Genomic DNA, 10,306 nt, shown 5'->3' with positions numbered 1-10,306 from the left:
ATTTCCCAAATGTTTTGAGCTCTGATTTCCCCAGGGGAGTATAGTTTTCCACATTTCCCAAACATAATTGATTGGAGTTTTGGTTTTTTGTCTTTTGGTCTTTTTGTCACTGAGCATCTTGTGAGACAAGAATTCTGAGAAACGTTTTATGAAATGTTGGGCTAGATAACACCCAAGATCCCTTCCAGCTCCAAATTCTCAAGCTCTGATTCACTTCTTCCTTCTTTAGGCTTAGACTGGGCTTTGCCAGAACCATGCTCCTGGCCTTCTCCTTCATGCTATTTCACTAAGACCCGAGCTGCTAGACATTTCCATAACCATTCTGCACTTTCCAGTCTGCTTCATGTAATAGATCCTCGTGTAGCTTGGCAATCAGCAGGGCATCAAATCAGTGCAGGGCGATCATTGTGTCCAGCAACATGATGGAAGATGTGGAGAGATGATATCATTGTCTACAGGGAAAGGGTGGAGATGGCAGTCTTGGGGCCTCCCTGAGGACTGTTCTCACTACGTGTCTGTTGGCTCTGGATTCCCAGGTAACGCTTCACTTTATCTCTTTCTTGGAGGACTGTGAGTGCTGCTGGGGAAGCAAGACCCAAATGATGTTGTCCCCCTCCATGGGTGCTTCCCAACTTTCATCGCATCGTGACCCACTTAGAAATTGCTACTATTTCTACGGGGTGCCGAGGATGCTTGCAGCCTGAATGGAGAGGTTGATTCAATAAGGACATGAAGAAGGCCTGTGGTTTTATAATGTTTATGCTTAGGAAGAACTTAACTGAAGCTTTTCAGAATAGTAGGGTTGTAGCATCAGGGATTTGAGGGTCAGGGATTTTTTTCTACGATGGAAAATAGTAAAGGCTAATTGTTTGATATCAGGAATGATCCCTGACGATACCAGAGACTGAGAGAACAACCTGACAGGCAACGTCACTGAGATGGTGAGAGGAGCCCAGCCCCAGAGAGCAGTGGAAGAGGGTCCTTCCTGCACCATAACATGAGGTGGGAGATGGGTCCATAGGCAGGTGGGTTTGTATTTGGGTCAGAGAAAAACAAGGGATGTCCCCATTCCTGTTGGCTGGCTTCAGGTTTTCCAACAATGTAAAATGAGAGAGCCCTCCCTGATCGTGCAGCTGAGGAAAGCAAGGTGAATGCTCAGTGGATATCCATTACGGCTTTCATTGTTGTTCTTATTGGATGACTGTGTCTTTGACCTTGCATGTGGTGGTTCCCATTCCCACATCTCTGATGAAACGACCATCAAGAATCTCCTGGCCACCAACCCTGTTTCCATCCTCCTCCCCCTCTCTGCAGTGTGGGTAAGAAGCCTGGTAGGAAATTCTCCTCTTGGCCCTTTTGTACTCAACTGTCTTGGTTTCCCTCCTGCCTTTTTGTTCCTTCCTTCCTTTTTCTAAAGCAACATCCTCAACCTTTTATAAGTTCTGTTAGTTCCCCTTCCCATTCTCCCATTCTCTCTCTCTCTCTCCCCTCAGAAATTTGTATTTATTTCAGAGATGTCACTCGCCTTTCCAGCTTAATTTCTCACCACTGGGCAATTCCACTTATACATTAATTGTTCTCCTAAACTCTAGCAGAATCTCTAAATACTGGTTTCTTTCTGGATGTCCACCCATTATCCCAAATTCGACATCTTCTCAAACAGGTGTTTCACCTTTCTACCCAAAGCAGTCCTTCTTTGAAAATGCCTCCAGATTCATCTGGAAAGAAGTTCCACTCTCATTACCTCTGTATTCATTTCCAATGACTGCTGTACTAAATTACCACAAACTGGGTGGCCCAAAACAACGCAAATTGGTTATCTCCACCATTCCAGAGGTCAGAAATCTTAAAATCAACATGTCAGAGAGGTTATATTCCTTCTAAAGGCTCTAAGGGAGTACATTTCTTGCCTTTTCAAGCATCTAGAGGCTGTCTGGATTCTCTGGCTCACGGCCCCTTCCTCCATCTTCAAACCCAGCAACAAAGCATCTTCAGAACGCTCTGCCTCCCTCTCTCACCTGTGCTTCCATCATTACATCTCTGACTTTCACCCTGCTGCCTCCCTCTTTCCTTTATAAGAACCTTGTGATTACTTTGAGTCAACCCAGATACTCCAGGATAATCTCATCTCAAAATCTTTAACTTCTGAAAAATCCCTTCGGCCTTATAAGATAGCATATTCGTAGGCTCTGGGGACCAGGACAGGAACACTTTGGGGAAGTGTTATTCTGTCTACCACAATCTCCATTCTAGGTTAGACCCATATGAATTCCCACGCATACAATAGCTATTTAACCAGGCGCCCATTCTCTGTCCCCATTCAAATCTCTTCATGTAGTCTTTAATAAAAATGTTCTTGCTCCCAAATAAAATTCTAAATTTTTAGTATATAATTCAAACTTTTCATATGTTATGGATAGTTCTTAGCCTTTTCAACCTGGCTAACATTCAACCTGTATGAGATTTTTCCAAACATTATTTACAATCTCCAGTAAAGCCAGTCTCTTCACACCTTGAGTCTCCCTATCCTCCTGCCTTGATTTTTCTCCTATTCCTCAGAGAACAGTTATTCTCCACTTGAGCTGTGGGCTAAGAGAGGGTGAGTTTCAAGACACACAGCATCACAGGAGGTCCCAGGACCCAAGCTCACATAATGTGAGCGGCCTCTTGCCGCTGGTGTGTTATTGTATCATGAAAAAAAGACGCAGTTCCTCCCTACTTAGAAAAGTCTCCTTGCCACAGGCCCACCTCTCGAAATCCAACCTTCCTCTAAAAGCACAGTTTCAAGCTTTTCCTTGAGGAAGCCTTTTTCATCCACCCAGCTAGAATTATTTTTTTCTTTTTCCAGATTCTTAGAGCACTTTCTGTCTATACAAATATCTCCTCAGTAGGCAAGGTATCAGCATTTGAGGAGGGAAAACATGTCCTTCTGCCCAGCTGTCCCATGCAATGGAGATACCTAGCATCACCAGCCGCTGCCCACCCAGCCCCTGCCAGTCACTGTGAGGACCCCATATTTCTAAATGCTCCCCAAGAAAGCAAGGCTGCCCTCTTTTGGGAGCCACTGGTTTACATCATCCATTTATCAACCAACAGTTAAAATCTTCAACCCCTACTTGGCCATACGTCCCCAGTGAACAGGGATTATGTACTTCGAATATTCTGAACTGTGAGTCACTCAGAGAATGAATTTTACTTTCCCAATATGGAGTAGTAGGAAAAGCGCTGGATTTATAGCATTAAGAAAGTTACTTGACCTCTGGGATTGGCTGACTCATTATCTGTAAAATGAGACAACAGCAGGATCACACCTGCACGGAACCTTCCACAGTGCCCAACACAAACCATTCAAGGCACATTCTAGGTTCCTTCACTGCCTGCTTTCTCTCTTTTTCCTTTATGTCCTTTCATGTCATATAAACAAATATTTTTTTTTCTCACCATTAAGTTGGAAACAAGAGGTAAATGGACCACTCATGTCCCATTCACCTATCAGCCACAGGACTCAAGTAACAGACTTCGGGTAGTTTTCCCATCGTACAGGGCCTTCTACTGCCTCCAGAGAATTTCTTTCTCCTTTCTCCTAAACTAAAGTAGTTGCATAAGCTGTTTCCATTAAGAAGGATAAAACCCTTGCACTCATGGTTTAGATAAAGTATAGCTGAGGGCTGTGAATACACATTAGTTCTCATGAGGGGAACATGGGAGCTATTTACATGAGTCACAGACACTACAAGGAAAGCACCAGAAAGAGAAGGAAAGCCACACTTCTATGATACATTCGGAGGGTGGGAAACTCAGTAAATTAGGATAAATGATGCCCATAACCAGAAATTTTCTGACAACACTCATCCCAGATGAGGACTTCCTTCTGGTACATTCCATAACCACATCTTCTGATCTAGATTCCACAGAGAGACAAGGAAAGGGGCCTGGGGCCCTATTCCCATGACCTGAGATCCCAGGTTTCTGAGAGAGATGGATGGGCTGGACAGGGTGCTGGGGAAATGACAGGGGATGGGCTGTGCAGTCACACAGTGTCGAGGTGAGGTGGAGACACTCCTACACTCCTGGGTCCAGGGAAGAATTCTCCCAGGGGGAAGTGCTGGATTTTCTGATATGACATGTAGCTGGGAAAAGTACGCATACTTAAATCCCCTTAATCATCAAAATAACTCAGAGAGGAAATGATTATTATCTCTGTGTTACAGATGAGGAAAACTATAGTTCATAGAAATTAAGGGACTTACACAAATTCATAATGTTAATAAGTGGAGGCTTGAAATAGCCTTGCTTATTCTGTGTCATGCTCTATGCAACATCCTGTTAATGATAAAAATGGTCCCTAAAGCAATCCTTACAAAACTTACGAGTAGATCATAAATTTAGAACACAGAAATGAAAATAAAGAACCAGTGTTTTTGCCATAAATGGTTTCCGTTAAGATATTTCCAGAAAATAATCAGAGTTCCTCCAAGTTCTACCTTGACATGAAATATCTGTTTTAGTTAAATTCCAAAATCTTATTGGAGGCATCTAGATGCTAAAAATCAGTAAGCTGGTATGCCAAGGGCTAAGTAAAGGTTCTCTTACTTCTGGTCAACATAGAGGAAATGTTGAAATGACAGCAGAAAATTGAGGAGAGAACTTTCAATAAATTCCCCCAAAAACATATATGCCCCTGTCTAGTGGGACTTTTGGCTTTATCAGGAGCCCTGGACTGGGAGTCAAGCAAAGTGCATTCTACTCTTAGAATATCCTTCCAGTTAATCTCTACATCTCACTCCTTCCACTGAATTAAATTCACTTCTTCCTGAAGTCCATCCAATAACAGACCTGTGGACAATAAATTCTGTCATTCTCTGCTCAAAGTGTCATTATTTCTCCCTCACCATTAAATTATAATTTCAGGGTGTGTGGAATTCTAAAAGAACAGCTATGTTCCCTCCACACTTTGAAGATATTTTCTCATTCATTTGTTTTACGTACTGGTGGGAAGGCTTCGTGAGTCTAATATTTGTTCTTTTCAAGATAATCTGTCTTCTCTTTCTGATACTGTTAGGATTTTTTCTTTAGTAATTCTACAGTTTTATTCCAATGTGCATATGTGTGAATTTTTTTTTAACTTGTCTGTGTTTACGGTCTTCAAGCTGTGGTACTCCAATCTCAGGATTTATGTATTTCCTCAATTCTAGGAAATCATCAATCACAATCTCTTCCATTGGCCTCCATCGGACTCTGTACTACTTTGTGAATTATTAGTAGACAAATGATGAATCTTCTCTTCCACTTATCTCTTAACACCTTATTTCTTCCTCTCTTTGTGAGGCTTTCTGGGCAATTTCTTCTGTTCCTTCAACTCACTGATTCTCTCCAATAATTTCAATGAGCATTATTTTCATTTCTGCTCCTATGAACATACCAGTCTATTTTTTTTAGTGCCCGATTAAAAATATCTATTTATATTCCTTCCTTTATTTCTTTAGTCATACTTGCTAGATGTATTAATACTTTTGTGTATCAGTTATTTCCCTTAGCCTGGGTTAACAGGAGTGGAGCCTGGTTGCATACAGGGTGCTCTGTGAGATTCTGCAGGTCAATAAAGGTCAAGGTAAGATGTTTTAAGCAGGGACTAGCAAGTACGATGACTCCGAGGAGGCAGAGATCAGATTCCGGGAAGCTCTTACAATGTTCCAGAAGAGACTGGTCTTTGGCAGTGTCCACGAGGCTAGCATGGTGGGAAAGACGCTTTATATTTCCCTCAGTTCGACTTCCTAGAGAAAAAGCAGCGTTCAGCCTCCCGATTATAATAGTGAAAATGTGACTAACATAATGTGTCTATGTCATTTTTTAAAAAATTTCTACAAGTTATACACATTTCCAACTCTTTCGTTTTCTTTGACACACTTTTAGATTCATTTATGTTTCCTTTCTACAAAATCGTTTTAAAGGCATATTACTGACTGGACACCACAGGCTTGACATGAAATTACTTTGGTAGTTAATAAACAGGGAATTCGTTATTCTGGAATTTTGCTTCTGGCTTTTCTTCCAGGCCAGCTCAACCTGGTGACAAGATAAAATTTCAGGTGAAGTTCAACCAGTTCTCATTTTGCTTAGAAAAGAAAGAAGCATTCCCTGCCCTGTGGCAAATGGAGTTTTAGACGGCAGGCAGCATAGGGCAGCATTTACAGTAGGCAAATCCCAAAGCATTTCCTGAACCCCCTTTCCCACTCGAGGCCTTGGCTATGTCTGTCCACACTGACTCAAGGCCAGAAGCCTTGAGGGTTGAGGAGGCAGTGTGGGTCCTCAGCTTGGCTACTCAAGCCGGAGGCAAATTAGATCTATCCAGGCTCCATGGAAGCAAGTGTTGGCCAAGATTAGGTCCCAAATAAACTCCTGTGGGTTGAAGATTCCTATGCAAGAACGGTCCTTTTTGAGAATTGGGATAATTTGTTTTTGGCAAAACACTGTTGCTTTTTTTAAGGGTGAGAAGAAAAGGGGTGTGGGAAAGGCTCTGGAAATCTCGCAAGACCTCTTGGACATGGACCATGTGTTACAAAACACATTTTTGACGAGTTAAGTGTTAACCAATCAAAACCAGACAGATTGTCTTTCCCGTATTGGCTTCAAAATGCAGCAGGGGAAGTGCTATTGCTGAATATGGCTGGGAACTTGCTGAACCCAGTCATTTGCAAGAGTGTCGGAGTCCACATAACGAGAGGACAGAACTGGGTTTTCTAGTTCCTCTTTGCAGGATGTGATTGCAGCCTCCTGGGAGGGGGAAAAAAAAAAAAAAAGAACAATACCAAATCAAAAGCAGCTCCAACTGTCGGTGGAAGGTGGTCCAGAATTAAAATTTAGAAGAAGAAAGAGATTAGTGTTAAAGCACCATGAATTCTTTTTGTCATTGAAAACTCATCCAAAGAAACATTTCATGACAACTTTTGACAGGCAATGATCTGGAAGCTGGATATATAGACAGTTATTTCTTGCCCTCAAATAGCTCTGAAAGTCTCCCTGGGGGACATAGATTTGTAAGCAGAAAGTTACAATATATTGTGATTTGATGGAATTCATGGAGGCAAGGAGAGAAGTGCTGATTCTGGTGAAACTGGGAAAGAGCTTGCAGAATTGTTGGTCATGAAGAGGGTCTTGAAAGATGTTCGGGCACACCAGGAGAAGGAATAGCATATGTAAAGACTCGGAGCAGTGCAGGAACATGGTGTTCACACACTAAGAAAGGGAAAGTGTGTGTGTGTTGCAGGTGTGGCTGGGAGTCACGAGTCAGACTGGAATGGTTCCTGTATGGCACGCTGAGGGATTACAAGAGCCTATATGACAATAGGTGCTGAAATAAGGATTTCAATCCTTAGCTTATAACTTTCATTTTCTGATAAAGACGTTTGCTTTACTTTCATGTAAAAAACACCACATTCTTAGGGTACTGATGCCATGTTTAGAAGAGGACAAGAGCCCTGTCTTCTGCATCTAACAGGGTTAATAACAGAACACATCATAGAAAGACACAAAGATTGAAAAAACTAAAGAGAAAGAAAGTCCAGTTTAGAGACCTGGAGTATAATTCAAATACTCAGAGTATGTCTGAAAGAAGTTCCAAGAAAAGGAAGAAATGATAGGAAAGCAGCAGTATTAACAAAGAATTCTAGAGAAACAAAGAATAAAACATGTCCTTAGATTGAAAATGAATTCCAAATGCCAAGAATAAAGATTAATTCACACCCAGAAATGTCAATATCATTAGCTTATAAAATAACATAAAACTTCACAAAAGGGATAAAAGGGAAAATAAAATCAGATAAAGAGAAAATCTTGAAGGCGTTGAGGCCGATCAAAGAAATCACCTAGAAAGGAATGAAAATTAGATAGCAGTCTTCTCAGTGATGCCTTCCAAGAGTGAAGGGGAAACAGCCATCATACTTGGAGTTTATACCCAGCTAAACTATTATTGAAGAATGAGAGAAAAATAATGGCATTTTCAAGCTTGTGAAGATTGTGGAAGTTAACTATCTGCAGAGTTCCCCAAAAGAACTTCCAGGGAATGTGCTATTGAAAGAAGAAAAGCAAGAATAGGGATATGGAATGAAATATTCCCTTAACTATTTCCAATTTTTAAATTTCTGCACTTATTATTATTTTTTCATTGTTTTATTTTGTTGTTCATATTAATTCATTGTGATTATTATCTTTTAACTGAAAACAGTACTCAATTTTAAAGGGCAAATTAAACTCTTGACAATAAAAACAAGATTGAGGGGATAGGAGGACAAAGTATGCATAGGTTTTAAAGGGGTAACCAGGAGGGGAGAGTATATGGAATAACTGTAGCCTTGGTTGGAAAAATGTATAATTAAAGTATATGTTAGACATTTAAAGTAACAACTAAAAAATAAAAATGTAATTTATACATTCCATCCAGCAAAGAATGAAAAAAACATTTTAAAAAAACCTTTTTAGTTCAGCATAACACAGAAAAGGAGGAAAAAAGGGCATAAGAGCAAAAATGTTCCATAGAACCTACAAAACTATATGGTTGAAATTAATCCAAATATATCATTACTCACAATAAATATACACGAATTATATGTAATTGAAAGGTCCAAATTAGCACATCAGGTAAAATAAAACAGGATCCAAAATGCAACTTACGAGATACATGCCTAAACCTAAAATATGCAAAAAGGTTAACATTAAAAGGAACAACAAATATATGCTATATAAATAATAATCCAAAACAAGCTGATTTGGCAGTATTGGTACCAGAAAATTTTTTTAAGATTTATTTATTTATTTATTTATTTATTTATTTATTTATTTGAGAGAGCGCACAGGGGAGGGGGCAGAGGAAGAGAGAATCTCCAGCAGACTCCCCACTGAGTGAGGAGCCTGATGCACAGCTTGATCCCAAGACCCTGGAACCATGACCCAAGCCACAACCAAGAGTCAGACACTCATCTGACCGAGACACCCAGGCACCCCAGTATCAGACAAATTTAAGGCAAAAATCTTAATAAGATTAAGTAGGGGCACAACATAATAATAGTACAATGATCATCATGCAGTTATAGTAATCATTAATTTGTATGTGGCTATGCAAAAATTCTCACAATATAGATATCCTAAATTTAAAAATTAGAAAGAGAGAAATATTGATGGGTCAACAAAAATTTAGTACAATTATATTAGAAATCGACAGAGCAAACCTATGAATCATTAGTAAGAAGAGAGATTCTTGAGCAATTACATTAATGTGTCTCAGAGATCTCCGTAGATCTAATTGGAATATATGATTGATCTAATACGGAACATTCTATCAACAACTAGAGAATATGTGTTTTTTCAACAACACTTGGAACTTTTCGGTGACATATCTTTAAACAAATGTTTCTCAGGATGTTTCTAATTGATCTAATATGGAACATTCTATCCAACAACCATAGAATGTGTGTGTTTTTCAACGCTTGAAACTTTTCAATGACATATCTTTAAATGAATGTTTCTCAAGATATTTCTTCTTCTGAACATATGTTTTCTCCTATTTTTCACTCAGATTTACTTTCTATGACTTATGTCTTCCATGTGTCTACTGAAGAGTCATCAAGCCAATAAGATGGTGTCTGCTGTGGCTGTGATTTGAGACTGATGTGTCTCCTGGGAGCTTCCCAACTTGACCAATGTCTTCCTCTTCAGCCTTTGAACAGTCATTAGTAGAAGATTTAGTCACACTGATGTGAATTAAGTTTAAACTAGTGGCCTTGAGTTCTGAGGTGCTCATGTTAGTTTTCGGAAGAAGAAAGTTTCTGTCTGGGATCCTGCCTGCCTTTGGAGTAAGACTCACAAGTCCAGCTGTTATCTGTGCTCTTTGGAAGTCTTCCTGAGGGATAGTGCGAGGAATGTAGCGGAATAAACCCAAAGATGATGGACATTCACCAGTGCCCTTTAGTGTCATTATGAACTCCAAGTACGTTAGCATTTTATGGTCTTTACCCAAAAAAAAAAAAAAAAAAAAAACCAAACCATAATTAAGTTATCATGATGGGTCAGGATAAACACATCCTCTGACCCAAACACATCACTCCAGGCTTCCATAGCGGGCTGGGATGCTTCCTGTTTTCCTTTTCCCAGTAACGTAGGAGAAGTTAATATGCTGCCCTTTGTAAGTGATGGTGATACTCAGGTCCTGTTCTAGGCTGGTCACTCATTGTGCCATGAGAAGGGGTTTCCATGGAGCTATAACCACACTCCTTCACAATTTACCAAGCCCCTTTCTCCTAAACCAGTTTTA

At 40.1% G+C, this 10,306-nt stretch overlaps 1 long non-coding RNA gene across 1 annotated transcript; it reads left to right on the top strand.

The window, feature by feature from the left end:
• The first annotated feature begins 242 nt into the window (after positions 1 to 242).
• LOC117798910 lies at positions 243 to 9,862 on the top strand. The gene is made up of 3 exons (XR_004622926.1): positions 243 to 536; positions 880 to 1,002; positions 9,572 to 9,862. It is a non-coding gene; the product is annotated as an uncharacterized LOC117798910 (long non-coding RNA).
• Positions 9,863 to 10,306: the final 444 nt, after the last annotated feature.

The sequence above is a fragment of the Ailuropoda melanoleuca genome, chromosome 1 (genome assembly GCF_002007445.2).
Source record: "Ailuropoda melanoleuca isolate Jingjing chromosome 1, ASM200744v2, whole genome shotgun sequence".
Taxonomy (NCBI): domain Eukaryota; kingdom Metazoa; phylum Chordata; class Mammalia; order Carnivora; family Ursidae; genus Ailuropoda; species Ailuropoda melanoleuca.
The sequence above is the reverse complement of the archived record's forward strand: the minus strand, read 5'-3'. Positions and strand labels throughout refer to the sequence as shown.